Here is a 19,411-nt window from a genome sequence, read left to right on the forward strand (position 1 = left end):
GCTCCGTGTAAGCTTCGGGGGCAGACAGAATTTACCGTCTGGGTTAATCGTATGTAGACGTCTGTGAATATTATCAGAGTGGGCTCTGTAAGCCTTTGTAAGGTCCTGCATGAGTGCCTTGATCATGGAGTTGGTGTCAGGTCGCGAGTAGGCAATCCGTACTTCATCAGAGTACGGCTTGTTATGATGTTCCGAACGAAATACTGGGGCCCTAGGTTTCCTTCCTATTCATATATATATATATATATATATATATATATATATATAAACGAGAAGAAAAGGGGTTAAGCGAGGGGCCCGATTTTTATTAGTCACGTAAGAAGCCAACAAACACTAACACCAAGGACAACATACGGGAAATTACTTGTGCTTTATAAATGAAATAACGAAACGATAAATTAATGGAAATGAAAGTGCATTAAAAAAACAACTTGCCGGAGGTGGGAAATGGTCCCACAACCTTCGAATTTCACGTGCGATGCTCTTTCAATTGAGCGACCGCAGCGCTGTTTACCCGTACACTTTAGAGTCACTGGAAAAAATTTCAGAGTACCGCAAAGGTCGGGATTTGACTGGCAACACTGAGCGGCCACCGCCATATACCTTCCAAGCCAACTGCGTCGCGGGAAGGCCGCCGTGTTGGAAGAGCTTGATATTCGGTGACACATCTGGGTTGAGTGTTTACTGAAGTATAAATACTTTGTGCCCGGAGATAATGGTTAATAAGAACGAAAATAAAATGTTATGTTGTGCAAAGTAATGCAGCCGGTGGCTGGTTTGCACGCCGATTGTGTTTACTGCTGGAACTGTGCTACGATTGTGGGCAGCAGCTTAGCGCTGCTATCGGGAGCTTATGCACGCGTTTTTTTTTTTCCTTCCGCGGAGCGAGCTACGAAGGAAACATTTCGTCACTTCGAGCCGGAATGAGGCAAGCTTGTGCTTTTGGGCACGAACATCGTGGACCGCCGTCGGCTTCTATTGAATGTTTCCAAGCAGGACGAAACTAACACCTGACAGTCTCACAGGCACGTACGTTCATTGTATAATTTCACAAGCTAAATCGGATACATCTAATTTAGTTTGTAAACGGATACCGCGCGTTCTCGATTCTGCAGGGCGACCTTGTCTGCCGTATACGCACGACACACTGCGACTGCCGTGTGCGCACCGGTCTTTTGCCGTGATCGTAAGACGATCTGTGCACAGCAGGCGTAAAAACCAATTTCGATGACCATTTTGCGCACTAAATCTTGTGGAAGGCCAATATGAGCCATTTGCGTAATTACAGCAACGTATATGTACTTCTGTACACTGATAATGAGCGAGAGTTTGCTACATTGCGATTTATGAACGCAGCTGTCTAGTGCGTTCATGAGCGGCTACTCTTCTCAACTTATTTATGACTGTTTTCTTAGACTGCCAAGATTTGCTGCCTGTGTAAAAAAAGCAGGAACACCCGCTGGTGACGCAGCACTTTTTTTTTCTAAGAGACATAGGCGATGTATAAAATTCTTGTGCTTTTAGAGCGGCTTATGTAACATGCATAGTGACAGAGTGAAGCCAAAGCTACTGGGTGTTCTGTTGTTTTGTATTTCCTGTTATGCATCAAGCACAACATTATTTGGTTATGCACCGTAGCATTTCAACATAAAACACAATATGTATGCTGACTTCAGTTCATGGCATGTGCTCGGCTTACAAGCTCAAAATTTGAAGCATGTGTTGTGAATATCACCTGGCCATTGGTTTCAAGCTCGAAATGCGTATGTATAAATGAGGAAAGGATAAGTGGAAAAAAAGGAGGTATCATGGGCCTCGTATTGACCATGTTTTTATTGACTGCGATCGTCACGATCTGCGAAAAGCAAGTGCCATATGGTTCGAGTGACTCGAGGCGAGAGCGCGCTCATGTGCATGGAGAAATCATGCGAGTACCTGGTGCACGTGAGGACGCGGAATTCTCGCGCAACAAGTGTGCCTTCGCGTTCCACGAGCACGGAATAACGGCGTGTGTTGAGCAACAAACGCGTACACGTGTACCCGCGTCAAGCGTGCAAGACGCGAACGATCCCTGCAATGAACTCCTATTTTCGTAGCATCGCTAACACCGCGTGCACTTTGCTTAAATATCTTCTAAAACAGTGCCGAAAAGCACAAGCAAGGTGTACGTATAACTCGCACACGCGGGTGTTTTTTGTAGGCTTGAAGTTCTCCCGGCCGATTCTGTGTAACCACGCAGAACGACGCTCTCGGTCATTTTTCCCGGACAGACTCTAGAAAAAAGTATCTCCAGCCTCAGTTCGGTTGCTGCATCCAAAGGCACAGCAGCCAGGCGTGACTTCCTTGCAGTCAAATGCGAGCGCGACAGTCGGAACACACACACACACACAAAAATAAAATACGTAGGGAACCTGCGCTGCCTACGCTCTAACTCAGCCGGCCCGCCCGGCGCTTGGAAGGTATATGGCACCCCAGAGGTCACATGGTGCGGTTGGGCCAATGAACGCGTCGGCGGCGCGGGGAAAACAAATGCGGTACTCTGAAATTTTTTCCAGTGACTCTAGTACACTTTCTTGGGTATTTATGTTTCCTAGCAGAAACCTTCGAGTGTTAGCCTTGGCCTCACAGACGTTGGCGGCGGACGTCGAACGCCCGCTCTGCCGCAGGCGTCACGAGAACTGGATCTTCTTGGGTGAGGGCAACTGGTCAGTAAACCCACACACGCTACCTGGAGGCATCAATGGTGCCGGATTCAAGACCCTCGTTATGTAATATATATATATATATATATATATATATATATATATATATATATATATAATTTAACTGCTTAACGTACTTACACACAAGCGCTGGAGGTTTCAGAGCAAGATCTAGAAGAATTGCAAGTTTCCGTGATTTTTATTTTATTTTTACCTTTTACCACAGCATTTAGTAAAGCACGGTTGGGACATAACACACGCCTCATCAGCCAAACTCACCTAATGCTCTTTTTTTTTTCTTTTCAGCGTCCCTTTCACGCAAAATCAATTTTCCCCCTGGCACACGGCGGCGCTAACAGCGACCCTAAGCTGCCGCATGCAGGCACGCCTGCCTGCAATGTGACAGAGGCGCTACCGGAATGCCGTCAACGACCGCCGCTGTGCCACAGGCTCGCTCCACTCGTATCTTCCTTAGCTTTCGAAACTGCGGATAAGAACGCCTACCAAATTTTCCACGAGCACAAGTTGTGAGCGAACCGATTAGTGTGATGACATAGACGGGAGCCACGCACGGCTGCCGCAAGTGTGAACAGAGGAAAAAAGGCACGGGACTTCTTTTCGTTTTCACACGCTATATCGGACTGCCATTTTCCAAAAGCAGAGCCGCATTTCGTCGCGATCAGCCGGGCGCCGCAGACGTCACGGCGCTCTTGTTTCCAAACATGAAGGAGGGGGCGTTATCAGGGTCCTTCTTCGCGAAGCACAAAGACGCGTCTATCGCCCCACTGTGTAGGACACATATACCGCAGTCGCTGCAACTGGTATCGCAGATCGATAGCATCTGACGGAAGTAGACGCCCTGGCAGCATCCTCTTAAATTTTTTTCTGTATTGTCCTTCTCTGTAGATAGTGGTCGCGCAGGACAAACGCACCGGCAGGCAAACGAGCCACCCTCTATAGTTTGGTGCTAACGACGCGGGTGAGGAAGCTTGAGAAGACGCATCGCCCATATTGAAGGCTTTAGTTTGAAAGCCGGGAGAAGGCGGGGCGAGGGAAAGGGTGGCGGATAAAGGGGGTGAGGCCGGCTCATTTTCTGTGCGGCTGCGGAGAGCGCTGGCTAGCTTAGCCCTGTCCATGTCAGTGACCCCTCCACTTAATCCTACGGCGGAGCCGAATTCCATTCAGCGTTGCTTCTACTGTGACTTTCTTCCTCCCTGCCGAGAAGCGAAGATGAGAAGATGCAGCTGTCAAGCGGGGGTCACGACCGCGAAGTCCCAGTGACAGCTGCCATGCCGCTGACGTGCGTGAGTGTGGTCATCCGCAGTATTTTTGCCTTCGGCGCCAGAGTACGACGAGTCTTCTCGGTGCGCTCTTCCGGGACGCCTAGCTACTCGAAATTGGCAAAAGTGACGAAGCGGAAGTTCAACGATATGCAATACAGGAGCCGCGGCACCGACCTACGTCGGTTCCTGTTCCTGAAGACGGTCTCGAGGAAGACTCGCTCCTCTACGCCGACAGCTAAACGCGACAAAGGAAAAGCTGTGAAGTCTGACAGCAGGAGTTCACGTCACCGTGCGAAAAGGAAGCGGTCTCAACTGGCCGCGCAGAAGAGGGCAGCGGAGTTCAAGTTCACTCTGCCGGACCGAGCAAAAGAGTAAGCTAAGCCAAATGTTCCTTGCGCATGTGACGTGTAACGACCATGGTAAACGTAACTGTTTGTTAGCGCTCCTCGTGATCAGATAGTATATGGCGTGGTCTTAATCCCACCAAGCGTAACGTGTTATACTCGATAAGCGTTGTTTGATACCTCGAAATGCTTATTTAGGTGCGAAAAACATAACGTAAACAGGGAAGTAACGTCTCTTACATTCTGTTGAGAAATTGCTGTTCTAAAGAGCACCGCAATGCAACGAAGAATTAATGCATTACTACACCAGGTATTTAAATTTCATCATACCTTCTATTATTTTTTTGCACAAACCATCTCTCCGTGGCCAAAAATAAAGGTGACCGGGTTGTCTTAAGTTTCCTTGAGGTGAAGTGGCGTTAAGGGTAAGCAAGATGAATTCTTGGATGTGTCCCTTATAGCAGCAGCTCAAAACAAGAGTGTGATCACTATGAAACGGAACACTGAATTCGTTTTGGACAGGGACAAATCGTGATGCGAATATTTGAGTATATCGTTTGAATAAATACCAAGTTCCCCACGGAATGTTTAGTCTTATTGAACATTTGTGCGCCCGGCGAGTATGTTTAGGCACTGCCGCCGCTTATCTGCTTCCTCTACGCTTAAGATGGAAAATTTTGACAGGACGCTTTTCTAAGGGCTATCTACAGTCAACAGTGAAATCAAATTAGCTGTGGACCTAAGACATCGAGTGCCATATCTTCTGTTATCAATCTTTGAGCAGTCAAAAGGGCTACAAGATCTTCTCACGTGACGTACATATAGAAGGCGTTACATATCGGAAAATGTTGAGAAGCCTTCTAAATGCACGCGTATTAGCAGTACTTTGAACATGGAGACAATTTTAGCTGGGTTATTCCTTAAGATAAATCGTAATCGCGAGTTTTATGCCTAGTTTTGTGCACTGTGACAAGTGGTTATGAAAAATCAGACATGCGAGAAGACCGCTAAAAAAGCTTTTACGTCTTGTTCTAGAGAATCAAACACGTAAGCGTGCAAACGACAAGAAAACAGGAACAAAAAGAGATTGGCTATTGTTGAACGGGAATTGGCCTGGCACACGGAAGCAATGACCGAGCTAAAAGAAATAAACGTGCGACGATGCGCAGCGGCGTATATACGGCCATTATTAGCGTACGTACTCGAATGTAGGCCGCTAGTTTCCTTTAAAACGCGATAATTTGGAGTCTGGATCATGACACGGAAATAATCAGAAGAATAAGAATGGGCTGGGGTGCGTTTGGCAGGCATTCCCAAATTATGAACAGCAGGTTGCCATTATCCCTCAAGAGAAAAGTACATAATAGCTGTGTCTTACCAGTACTCACTTACGGGGCAGAAACCTGGAGGCTTACGAAAAGGGTACTACTCAATTTAAGGACGACACAACGAGCTATGAAAAGAAGAATGATAGCTGTAACGTTAAGGGATAAGAAAAGAGCAGATTGGGTGAGGGAACAAACGCGAGTTAATGACATCTCAGTTGAAATCAAGAAAAAGAAATGGGCATGGGCAGGACATGTAATGAGGAGGGAAGATAACCGATGGTCATTAAGGGTTACGGATTGGATCCCAAGGGAAGGGAAGCGTAGCAGGGGGCGGCAGAAAGTTAGGTGGGCGGATGAGATTAAGAAGTTTGCAGGGACGGCATGGCCACAATTAGTACATGACCGGGGTTTTTGGAGAAGTATGGGAGAGCCCTTTGCCCTGCAGTGGGCGTAACCAGGCTGATGATGATGATGAATTTATAGTCGGGGGTGGCCTTAGATTCGAGGACGTTGCCCAGTGCAAGTTCTGTCTACGTCGACGTGCCTTGTAGAAATGTGATTCGCTCAATCAGATAGTGAGCACTGTGGAGGAGACATAGGCAAAAATTCGGGCAGGGATTTCTGATAATGCGAGCATTGCGAAAGTTCTGCATCTCGACGGTGTTGCATTTTTCTTTTTCTTCTTTGCCTTCGAGTGTAATTTTTCTTTATTTCAGCTTGCGTTTGAGGAACGTTGTTTTCTTTTCCGACCTCTCAAATTCTTGGGGTTGGCGTAGAATCGAGGGTGGCTTAGATTGTAATGAATACAGCAACTATATAAGGCGTGGGATTTGAACCGCCTACCAACTTGAAAATAATCCGGAAGTGAAAGTCGGAACAATCTAGGGCGAGCCAATTAAAAGTGAATGCACAGGTTTCTAACCTTCGTGTTTCTATTTGTCAGATTGCCATTCGCTCTTCATTATAAAATGCGAAATATTTAAATACGGTTTTACTTGCCAAAACCACGATCGGGTTATGAGGCATGACATAGTGAGGGACTCCGGATTAATTTCCACCACCTGGGGTGCTTTAACCATCACCCCATGCGCAGTACCCGGGCGTTTTTGTATTTCGCCCCGTTGAAAATACGGCCACCACGGCCGAGATTTGATCCTGCGACCTCGTGCTTAGCAACGGAATATCATAGCCGCTAAGCCCCCATGGCGCGTTTACACAAGAACTGCAGTGTAACAAAGGTACAGCTTGTGTCAGCTAATCAGCAACGAGAGCCCGTTGCTTGTTCGAAAATGGAATCATGGCTAACCTAATATGCACCACTAATATTTTCCTTGAAACGTTTGGGGAATTCAGCGTCGAACGGAGGGCGATCAAGCCGGATCAATGTAGAGCACCGTGGGGGCCACTCTTAAGGTGCCGAACTCAACATCAGGTAATTTGCGTGTGATCAGAACCTCTCTCCTTTTCAGAACCCCCCTCTCGTTTTTCATTCAATAAGTAATCACTTCTCTGTGGCACACAACAACAGGTCCATCTCTGCTATCTCATGCATACTGCGGGTCTACCTGGTCGTTTGTCCCGCAAATTCATTAAAATGCCTTTAGGCCCCTTTTATGGAAACCCGAACAACACATGTTTTAACGTGTGCAACGCGTTTCAAGGAATAAGTTGAATATGTGATACCTGAAAACTACACCACTGCCGCGGGTCGGCTCGGCATTGCACGATCATCGGGATGGGCTCACGTATGTTTAACGCGTGCTTCATCACCGCGGGTCGGCCCGGTAATGAATCATCTTCGGTGTCGGCTCACTTATGGGGAATGCTTAACGCCTGCTTCCCCTCCACCGCGGGTCGGCCCGGTATTACACTATTTACGGGACCGGCCCATGTATCAAAAATTGTTGGTCTACGCGCGGACGCGATCCACCAGATCCTAGGCATAAAAAGCTTCGCTCTAAATGTGAAAGACTATAAAGACAAAACAACCTAAGACAGGCCCTAGGAACGGAGCCTAATGTCGAATTCCAATGGCGTAGTCGGAGCAGCCGACGGACTCCGCGAGCGAGCGCTCTACTCTGGCGTAGAGCAACGCCTCCAGATCCGCGAGTGGAACACAACCTGCGCCGCCGGAGCAAGGCGGACGCGGAAGTTCTATCACGAGTTACCCAGCATGCCTTGCGTGTTGTCATTTCTTTCCGCTGTTTGCTCCCAGAACCGCCGCACCGGTCAGTTGTCTCTTCAGCGCCGTTCACCTGGTTTTTTTGTTTTTTTTATTTTTTTAAAGTGCGGAATGGATATCTCGCCAAGCGTGCAGCAGCTTTTGCTTCCTCGCGAGTCGTGACCCGTGGCGCCTCCCAGCAGACAAACGTTGTAAATGGTCACGCAGAGCTCTGGTCAACTCCGCCGATTTTGGCGCAGCATCTTTTTCTGTTCCACGGAGTGACTCCCGCTCTGAATCCCCTCCGACTCTCTCATTGGAACACCTTACTCCCACCCTCACTCTGTCATTTGAACAAACTTGCTCCGAAACGAGCAGAAAAACTTGCTCCGACTCCGCCATTGGAATTCAACACACACAAACACAAATAAACACACATTTACTGCTGCTCACAAAGCATTTATCAATTAACTGTCGATGATAAAATTTCATAGAGCCTTCAGAGCCATTTTTTTTTGTTGTTGGAGCTTAACCAAGTTCCAAGCAATTCTTTTGCAGAGAAATGGCGCTTACCTTATGTCGCTTATGGAGTTCATACTGCGAAATATTACTTTCTGCTGGGCGTGTACACCCTTTGGGGAGTATATTTGCCAAACAATAGTCGTCATCTGTCTTGTTTGCATTCCTTCCTTGAAAACGCTGCACTCGCTACTTTCCTGTAGAGAATGCTCTGTCATGCTGATAACGGGCATGCCGTTCGTGACGTGGAAGTACCGGGCTCGCCGCGTTTAGGAAAGGAAATGCGGACAAGGCAGACGACGATTATTGTGGCAAAAAGGTGTAATTTTGCTTAAAAGTGTAAAGGGCAGTCGATGGTATTCAATGGCGCGACTACAGACCACGATTTCATTTTTATACCAAGCATCCTCAATCGATCTAGCAAGGACTAGGTTTACTAACTAAATCATTTATCAAGCCCAATGATAAGGCCGTCAGATTTCGTCGTGTAACCGTATCAGTTAAACACTTGGCATATGTGTGTTTGTGGACCACATTCTTCGCAATATCAGTTTTTTTTAAATGAAAGCTGCTGAGGAGCTTCTCCTATACTTGACAATTGCGTTGCTGTCCCTGCGTACACACTTTCGCCGAATTGAGTAAGGATCGAACGCTAAATACATGCCGCTGGCAGCGAGAACGTCGGGCTAGCCAGTCCGAAGGAACCAAAACATCACTTGTGGCAAGTCGTCGTTATCGCCAGGAATACAGGGCGAGAACGAGACCCGTGACGGCCTCGTCGCGACTGTTTCCAGGAGGGATGCTTCATCAGCTGTCACTGCCACTGTGCAGCTAATTCCGCTCATAAATCAGTCATTGTTCAGTCATTTCAGGACAAGATCTGATAAAAAGATATATATATATATATATATATATATATATATATATATATATATATATATATATATATATATATATATATATATATAGAGAGAGAGAGAGAGAGAGAGAGAGAGAGGTATATATAAAATATATTTTTAGTAATTTTAGAATAATACTCATAGGATCTGCTTTTTGTGTTTATACGTTGTTGTTGATACTATGACTCGACTTTGCTTGTTAATACTTTCTGTTCCTAGGATTGCTGCTGCTGTTGTTAACCGTATTAGGTGTACTTTTTCTATGCATTTATTGTTGGAGGTCCCTCCCCAGTCTTTGACTATGAGATCTCCTAGAGTTACTTTTTCTGTAAAACATTTCAAGCGCATCAATAAACTGAAACTGAAGCACAGTGCCGTGATGACCCTCGTACTCCCGCAAATTGGAAGACTCACTGAAAAAAAAAACACATGATGAGGAAAACATTGCATGGCATGTCAGTATAACCGGAATATCAGATTCCTGTAAAGTGTGTGTACGCTGTGATATACTAAAGAGAACAAAATATTTCAACCACGATGCCTATACCTAGCCAGAGAAAAGGCTCAGCTGTACTAACGATGTTCCACAGTGCATAATGCTTTACGGCATATACATTGTCGCACATTATCGGGAAAACGCAGCACCTCATCACATTCAGACGTGTAGTTGTTTATCTTATTCAGATGACCGCTTTTCACCGTCTAACAAATGTTATCGTTCAGTGCGGGACGCGCCCGCGTGTATGGGAAGTTTCTCGAATGTTATCGATGGCTTTTTCTGCTGTCTGTTACTGAAGCTTGCGTAATGTTATTGCATGTGCGACGTGAATTGTGTAGGACGTTTTGGAAGACAAGCGGGCACCATTGATTACTGTGGAACCTTCAATGACTGATGTATAAAAGCAGACGTACTTGACCGGCATATCAGATCTCGACGATCGCTGACCGTGCTCGCCACTATTGCTGTGCTTTCAGTGCAACTTGCCTTTGTGTGCACAAAATCGCCCAATAAAAAGTCAGTTTCGTCATTTCCAGTTTTACAGCTGTATTATTCGCCGTCACTACTATGTGACATCTGGTGGAAGTGCTAGTGCGTTCATATACCGAACGCCCCCGCAAAGTCATCAGCCAGCTCGAGCCCCGAAGACAACACCAACGTCGCCAAGGACCAGCGAGCTAGCCGCAGGCTGCAAGGACTACGCCAGACGCACGGACCTTTGCCTGAGAAAACCAGGATGTGCACAGCCATGGCAGCAGCTACAATGACAGCCCCAGTGTCGCCAATACCGATGGTACTGCAGCAGCCCAGGGAGCCACCGACGTTCCGCGGTTCAACATTTGAGGACTTGGAAAGGTGGCTGGAGACGTATGAGAGGGTCGTTACTTTTAACAGCTGGAACAGTGACAACAAGCTACTACGTCTTTTTCTAATTGGAAGACGTCACCAGGACATGGTTCGAGAATTGAGAAGCCACCTTAACGACATGGGACCTGTTTCGAAGCGGCTACCAGCAGGAATTTACAAGCGTCCCGCGAAAAGAGCGAGCGCAAGCTCTACTACAAACCCGAGCGCGGCTGCCCAATGAGACCATCCCTATCTTCATGGAGCAGATCGATGGTCCGTCTATTCAGGCACGTCGGCCCGAAAATGTCCGAGGAGAAAAAAGTCCGCCTACTCATGCATGGTGCGAAAGAGGAACTTTTCGCCGGAATGGTACGAAGCCCACCAAAGACCGTCGACGGTCTTTGGTGGGCTTCGTGAAGCCAGCTCCTCCGCGAAGCCACCAATATCGAGAAGACACTGGAAATGCGGAACCAACAATTAAACCGCCGCACGAACTCAACAAGTTACGCCGGACTTCAATCACTGGCCACCAACGCGAGTCTATCAGAATGGTCGTGCGGCAGGAGCTTCAGAACCTGTTCCCGTCCTCGTAGCCTCTAGTGGTTTCGCTTGCCGACATCGTACGCGAGGAGCTCCAACAATCACTCGGAGTACCTCAATCGCCGCAGCCTCAGCCGGAAGCGATGACGTACGCTGCCGTAGCCCGCTGTCACGTTCCCCCTTCGCGCTTGCGCCAAGTCATAGTGACACCACAGTTCCGTCGTCCACCACCGCCATCACGCCAACCCAGCGCCCCGCCCGGCATTCCAAGAAAGACTGGCGAGCCCCCAACCACCGTACGCCTTGCGATCACTGCGGAGAAGCCGGCCACATCTACCGCCGATATCCTTACCGGGAGATGGGACTTCGAGTGTTCATGCTTAACGCACCGCACCCTCAGAAAGGTGAACGCCCTCGTGATATCGCCGACTACATCGCCGCTACTCAGTGGAGCCTTGACGACCGTCCCGTTCGCCGTCACCAGGTCGCTACCTGTCGCCGCGGATTCGTCCATACACTGGCCCAGCCCAGGGCAGGCCCATCAGCCCATATCTGGAAATCTAAAAGCAACAACTGATGGAGGTTCGGTTGCTGTTCCTCGAACTGACGGAGATCCTCCGCCGCCGACGAAGACGCCGGAGAGACTATCTCGACGCCATAACGACACGCCGCCATTCCGACGAAGCCTGGAAGCAAAGAATGAACCGACCAAAGTACTGACGACGCGACGTATACCAGCCACACTTCAACGCGATGCAGCCGTGATCCGAAGCCAAGACCTAACTGCAACGCAACACAAAGGACCACCAATCTCTACGTGCTTCTCTAAGGTCACACAGTCACCGCCTTTGTGGAAACAGGAGCCGACTACTCCGTCATCAGTGGATTGTTCACCGCCAAGCTGAAGAAAGCCTTGAGTGCATGGGACGGCCCTCAAATTCGGACAGCTAGAGGACACCCCATAACGCTGACAGGAATCATCAGCTCAAGAATTATAGTAAATGCCCGGACCTACCCTAAAACTCTCGTTGTCCTCCAACAGTGATCGCGAGACTTAAACCAACACGGTGCCATCATTCAGCTGAGGTCGAAGTCGATAACGTTGTCATCAGACCAAGCGATGCCGATGGAGATGCCTTCCAGTCAGCGTGCCTTGAGTAACTTGGACCAAGTCAGCATCCGGCCTCGCTCCAGCATTGTCATTGCCGTCGGCAGTGACACACCCGCAGACGTAGGCGTCATCGAGGGCGACCAACGTCTACTGTTCGACCGTGAAATTTGCGTCGCGAGAGAGGGCTTGACTGTACGGAAGGAAAGCGAAAGTGATGCTGACAAACTTAAGCCAGGAGTTCAAGCACATCAACAAAGGCGCGATGATCGCATACATCGAGAAATTTATGGATAGCAGCAATGCGTTTGTGCTCGCAGATTCTGCCGCGTCTACCCGACGACTATAGTTCTCGAATCAGACTTCGACCTAAATCCAAATCTCCTTCTGAGTTAACGGGAACAGCTCAGAAGTCTACTCCGACGAAGAAAAGGCTGCTTTTCGACGTCATCGGGTATTCGAGAAACACCAGCTGCAAAGCATCGCATAATAACTGAAGGGTGCGCTTGAGGACGCCGCCAGAGCCTTTAGCGAGTTTCGACGTGAGAACGTGAAGCTATTAGGCGACAATTCGACGAAATACTGCGCTATGATATCGTCCAGCCATCGAAGAGCCCGTGGGCATCTCCTGTAGTCTTGGTGAAGAAAAAGTACGGAATCCTACGTTTCTGCATCGATTATCGTCGACTGGAAAAGATCACGAAGGACGTATACCCCTCGCATGGATAGACGACACATTGGATCAGTTCTGAAAGGCTACGTACTTTTCGTTGATGGACCTCAAGTTTGGCTACTGGCAAATAGCAGTCCATGAGAAAGACCGCGAAAAACCGCCTTCATCACGCCAGACGGTATCTATAAGTTCAAGGTTATGCCATGTGGACTGTGCTCGGCGCCTGCAACATTCCAGCGCGTGATGGACATGGTGTTAACAGAAATGAAGAGGCAGACCTGTCTTGTTTACGCGGATGACGTCGTCGTCTTCGCCGGCAATTTCAATGACCACCTTAGCCAGTTTGTGACAGTACTAGAAGCCATTAAGTCATCAGGGCTCACTCTGTAGCCGGAAAAGTGCCGCTTCGCTTACGATGAGCTTGTTTTCCTCGGCCACGTCACCATCAAATCTGGAGTCCGTCCCGACCCGCAGAAGACAGCTGCTATCGCAAAGTTCCCGCAACCCATCGACAAGAAGGCAGTGTGTAGATTCCTTGTCGTCAAGGAGTTTTCACGCATCGCTGGGCCGCTGACACATCTAGCAGTGGGAAATGCCTCAAGTCGACTCATTTCAAGAACTTAAACGACGCATGCAGTCGCCACCGGTACTTCAGCACTTCGACAAGGACGCTGATACCGAAATCAACTATGGCGCCAGTAGCCTAGGCCATGGTCCCGTCCTTGTCCAGAGGAAAGATGGACTTGAACGGGTGATAACTTACGCTAGCCGGTTGCTGTCAAAAGGGGAAGGCAATTAGTCTACGATTCAAAAGGAATGCCTCACCATCGTTTGGGCTACAGCAATATTTCGGCCTTACCTATATGGCAGACGAATCAAACGTCAGCGACCATCACGAGTTGTGTTGCATAGCCAAATTGAAGGACCCTTCAAAAGGCCTGCCGCGGTGGAGCCTCTGACTGCAAGATAACATCACCGTAATCTAGAAGCCCGGATGAAAATACTCTGATGCCTTTTGCGTATCATGAGCCCCCATTGACCCATTGCCGCAAGACGACGAGGACGACGATGCCTTCATTGGAATAATAAGCACGGAAGATTTGGCTGAACAGCAACGAGCAGACCCGGAGCTAAAAGCCTCGTCGAGTGTTTGGAAGGGAACACCGACGTTGTCCTTAGGGCAGTTCAGCCAGGATTGCCTTCGTTCTTGCTTCAAAATAATCTACTCGTAAAGAAGAACTTCTGACCAGTGCGCGCCAACTACCTCCTTGTTCCCTCAGCGCTACGTCCAGAAGTACTGCACGCCCTATTTGACAATCCGACCGCTGGACACCTCGGATTCTCTGATGCTGTCGTGGATACAGGAAAAGTATTATTGGCCGCGCCTTCCCGCCAACGTCACCCATTACGTCAAGACATGATGAGACTGTCAGTGACCCAAGACACTACCGACAAGAATTACTACAGCCGATGAAGCCTCCTTGCCAACTAATTCAGCTTATCGGCATGGACTGGTTGAGACCCTTTCGATGACGACATCCGAAAATAAGTGCATCATCTTGACGACGGACTACTTCACCCGCTTCGCTGAAACGAAAACTCTGCCGAAAGGTAGCGCAGTCGAAGTGGCCAAATTCTTCGTCGAGAACATCCTGCTGCGACATGGCACCCCAGAGGTCCTCAACACCGGCAGAGGAACGGCCTTTACGGTGGAGCTCTCCAAAGTCATTCTGCAATACAGCCAGACAAGCCACAGGAGGACAGCTGCCTACTACCCATGGATGAATAGCGTTACGAGAGCCTGAATAAGACTCTCGCCGACATGCTAGCAATGTAGGTGGACGTCGAGCACAAGACGTGGGATGCCATTCTTCCGTACCTGACGTTCGCTTACAACACGTAGGTGCAAGAAACGACACAGATCACGCCGTTCAAGCTGGTTTACGGCAGGAACCCGACGGCGACTCTTGACGTCATGCTACCGCGTGTCACCGATGAACAGAATCTAGACGTCGCCACCTATCTCCAGCACGCCAAAGAAGCCCGACAGCTCGACCGCCTGCGGATCAAGTATCACCAGAGGACAGACAGCTGACAATACAGCCTTCGACGACGATAAGTCGAGTACCAGCCCTCGACCGTGTTTGGGTTTGGACCCCAGTACCCTGACGAGGACTTTGCGAGAAGCTTTTACGCCACTATTTCGGACCTTACAAGGTCATCCAATGCATTGGCACACTCGACTATGAGGTCGTGCCAGACGGCATTTCGCTACCACAGCGGGAACGCTCACGATCTGACATAGTCCATGTTGTGCGATTTAAACCGTTCTGCAGCGCTAACAAACTTTGGGTCTTTGTGTAGCTCAACTTTGGATGTTCTTTTTACGGACTGTATTACTCTGGACTTTGTCTCTTTGTTGTTTTGTTACTGTTTATAAGTGGCCTTTGTTTTTTCGCTCTCCTGTTATGACGTGTAGCTTTTTGAGAGGGGGCACATTCACACGTGTACGTGTTTATCTTTTTGGGATGACCGCTTTTGACCGTCTAACAAATGCTATCGCTCAGCGTGGGACGCGCCCGCGTGTATCGGAAGTTTCGCGAATGTTATCGATGGTTCTTTCTGCTCTCTATTGTCACCGAAGCTTGTGTAATGTTATTGCGTGCGCGAGGGGAATTCTATACAAATTTCTGGAGGACGCGCGGGCACCAGCGATTACTGTGGAACCTTCGAAGGGTCCTGCATGAAAGCCGACGCGCTTGACCGGCATATCATGGCCATATCAGATTTTGACGATCGCCGACCGTGTTCGCCGCTATTGCTGTGCTTTGAGTGTAACTTGCTTTTGTGGGCACAACTTCGCCCAATAAAATGTCAGTTTTATCATTCAGAGTATTACAGCTGCATTATTCACCGTCATTACTAAATGACAATAATAAAGGGACCGATAACTGATGGTTATGGCAGTTTCTTTTAGTACAATGCAAAATATCCCATCCAGGGATCCCGGTGAATCGTCGTGGTAGTCCTTTATACGTGACCTTCTGTGCCAGTTCAAGATTTCAATGCGTGATCGAAGCGCTGATATGCTGTTCAGTTATGTCATTATTAAGGAGATTGTTTTCATTTTTTTCGTATTCTTATAACGCATCTTGCCGCGACGTGGCGTTCGATGGCTGTTTGAATAAGGTCTGTCTTTGAGAAGTACCTAACACCAGCTTTTACAGCGCGGTCTCAAAAATGCATATCGCTGGGCCATAGCTTCACTGTTCACTAATATGCAGAGTGCAGAGTCCGGTGCGCCATTACTAGTTACATACGTTTATGACAGGAACGAAAGCAAAGGTGCAAGCAGCGCTCAACAACAATTGTGAAATAAAAACACGTAATGACGGGGATTCAGATTTATGTATACGTGATGCGTGTTGGTATTGTATTTTGAAAACAGTCTTTTTAAGTGCTCGATGGTTTTTAGTTATGTAGAGAAGGAATGTTGAAGCTTTCGTTGGTAATTGCTGCAAAATGCCTGCAAATAGCAACATTTTCTGTTCAGTATTTACCGCAAACAATCAAGTAGTAAAATTCAGTAAAGTGCGCATATGACCGTATAGACAGGCACATTGCTCTTAAGGCAGCGCCCCGGCAGAATAATGTAGAAAAAAAAACTTACTGCAGCTCTCGGATTACAATGTACGCTGCACTGTATATGTAGGCATACATTAAACAGTTCAATATGCAACTGTTGTCGATCAGAACTGCTGTAGGAAGGTATATATATATATATATATATATATATATATATATATATATATATATATATATATATATATATATATATATATATATATATATATATATATATATATATAATGTTTATTATTTTCTATATATAATTGATTGCGCGTTACGTGAGTCAAGCTACATGCTAATAATTGAAACCTCCCCCTTCTTGTGGCTCATGCAAGAACAAAGCGAAAAGAGCAAATTAAGTGAATAATAATAAAAACGCCAAAATAGAGGCCTCGTAAAAAATTTTGCCAACAGATATCAGTTACTTGTGTGCTTCAGTGCATGAAACGACGTTTTGTTAACAAATTAACTGGAACGCCAATGCATTTCTCCACAACGTTCGGGAATTTATATCCCGAAACTGATGTCATGTTCAAAATTCGTTCCAAGTGGGTCCGCTTTGCGAACTCCACGGCTAGAATTTTTAAATTTCAATATGGACCATAACGTAATTAATTAAAAATTAATTGGTGCAGTTTTATTAATTACTCACTTTTGCATATACATTTCTTGTGCAAGTATTGTCCGCCGCTTCGAGTAGACCAGCTCATCAAATAGAATTGTGACAGCTGCCACAGGCAACTCTTAAAGATTTTTGAAAGTGTTCGGTGAAATACCCTATATATCCGCCTGAGAGTAATGTCATATGTAGCTGTAAATTGAACGCCTAACTAAAAAAATCGAATCCACGTGACTAGAAGTGTGTAGCTCATGTACTCGCTGTAGCGACTTCAAAAAGCGAACGTAACGGCTGAAAAAAAAATTCCTCCAGGAACCACCGACCGTATAATGGTCAATGTAAGCAAATGGACTTGCGCTTTAATAATGTAATGACGCGCTTGAAGGCGTACGTTTGTTGCCGTAAGGATATTTAGGTCGCGTTTTGTGTTTCGTGGTGTAATTCCGTAGAGATCAGAGTCGTTAACCATCTCACGTATGGCGATGGTACAGGTTTGTATAAATACTAGGCCGAGTCGACATACGGGTGCTGCCTTCAGCGGCGTGAGTGCTGGTGTGGAAGGCGATTGCCATCCTCCTCTCCTACAGGGTTGGTGGGAGGAGGGTGATCTTTCCCGAGCGCTCCACCAGAGATTTTCTAAGCCTTCAGAGGCCCCAAAGCTGATGTGCTAGAGCCCTTGTGTCTCGAGGCACCGAAATAGTTGGCGTTCGACTACGGACGCGTCCCGCAACACATTCGTTGCGCGATAACACGTGCTCGTCGTATCGGCGCATCTGCAACGGCGGTAGAAGTCGCGGAAAACCACGAAAGTGGGCGAGGAAGCCAAATAAAGCTGTTCGCTTTCACTTTTATTATCTTTTTGTCTGTATCTGAGGATCAAGTCCTGTAAACTGTGCCCGGCCGTGTCGTATGTTGCCGGGGCGGCCACAATAAAGCGTAAGCCTAAGAGGCTTCCGCACTGAAGTTATTTAGAAGAAAAAAACGCTTTGAGAAAATAGTGCGACATTAACTGCCCCGAATAAGATTCACATTGCCAGTTCAGTGCAACATTGTGACGCATCTGACTTTTTTTTTTTTGCAGGTACCGAAGCGGCACGTTCAAGAACTTTCCAGGCCTGCTTGTCCTGGCCCGGAAGCTGAGAAGATTTTGCAAACGCGGAAACAGTCATTATTAAGACTTGTCTTTTTTAATGCCATCAACCACATCGATATTATTCAAACTATTGTATATACCATGTGCATATAGCCTGCCCTATACATAATAAATCGACTGCATTCGGAAACGCTTCTGACATTATTCTTATTCTCCATTCTTTATTGAATACATATTTCCCGATTAAAATTTTGCAACTTTAATTACAGTACTCATTCGTAACATAACTTAGTCGGTCCTCGCTGAGGGATGTCTGTCATTACAAATGGCAGAGAAAAAAAAAGATTCTTCCTTGCAGTATTCGAAGACCTCTGCTTCCGAAATCATACTTTGGAGCCACTGCAGACGTTTTTTATAGCATGGAAATAATGCTACAATGTCATATTGCAATTTTACAAAGCACACACAGTATACTGAGTAGTAAAAAGAAAACTCAGTATTCGGGCAATTAAACACAACTATCCAAGCGGAAGCTACTGTGAATTGGGTCCAAACTTGTTACAACGCTACCCACTTGGGAAGCTTGTCGTAAGATGCCCACTAGGGACGGAGCCAAGTATGCCTGTCAAATGTGATGCGACATTCGCTATATAAGTGGTCTCTGTCACAGGAAATCTATTCACCACGGCATATTTTTTTCTTGTGTTGTATTTATACAAATATTATACTAATTTTAACGATGAGCATGACTGCGGTTTCACTGCGCAGCTCACGGCGGCCAATGATGGTGCCGGACACACTGCTTACAAATGCAGCCAGCTAATGACGAAGAGAACCTGAGGACGAAAGCCTATTCGGGCCCTGGCCTTGGGACGCCATAGGAGAGGTTCATGCGGAGCTAAGACCATATTAATACAAAGGTTGGAACGAGATTAAAGACTAAGATGGCTCACAAATTTGCGCATAAAGCTGCAATCGCAACTACCATATGGCCAAATCTGATTGTATTTGCACCTTATGGTGGAGCTCTCTGTGAGGGTAAAGCGGAGTTCAAATAAACAAGTTTAAAAGAGCAACAGACATGTGTGACATTGCAGAATCCCAGTCTAAGCTTCAGCGAGGCTGTTCGTTTCAAACACCAGCTTGCTGTAGTAAACTGCACACCTT

General features: G+C 47.1%; 1 long non-coding RNA gene across 2 annotated transcripts; it reads left to right on the top strand.

Moving 5' to 3' along the window:
- The first annotated feature begins 992 nt into the window (after positions 1-992).
- Positions 993-18,434, top strand: LOC135902746 (uncharacterized). Of its 2 annotated transcripts, none has more exons than XR_010564582.1 (3): positions 993-1,029; positions 3,009-4,356; positions 18,233-18,434. It is a non-coding gene; the product is annotated as an uncharacterized lncRNA (long non-coding RNA). The 2 variants fall into 2 exon arrangements; XR_010564581.1 differs by lacking the exon at positions 993-1,029 and adding an exon at positions 2,678-2,692.
- Positions 18,435-19,411: the final 977 nt, after the last annotated feature.

Source organism: Dermacentor albipictus, chromosome 2, assembly GCF_038994185.2.
Source record: "Dermacentor albipictus isolate Rhodes 1998 colony chromosome 2, USDA_Dalb.pri_finalv2, whole genome shotgun sequence".
In the NCBI taxonomy this organism is placed as follows: domain Eukaryota; kingdom Metazoa; phylum Arthropoda; class Arachnida; order Ixodida; family Ixodidae; genus Dermacentor; species Dermacentor albipictus.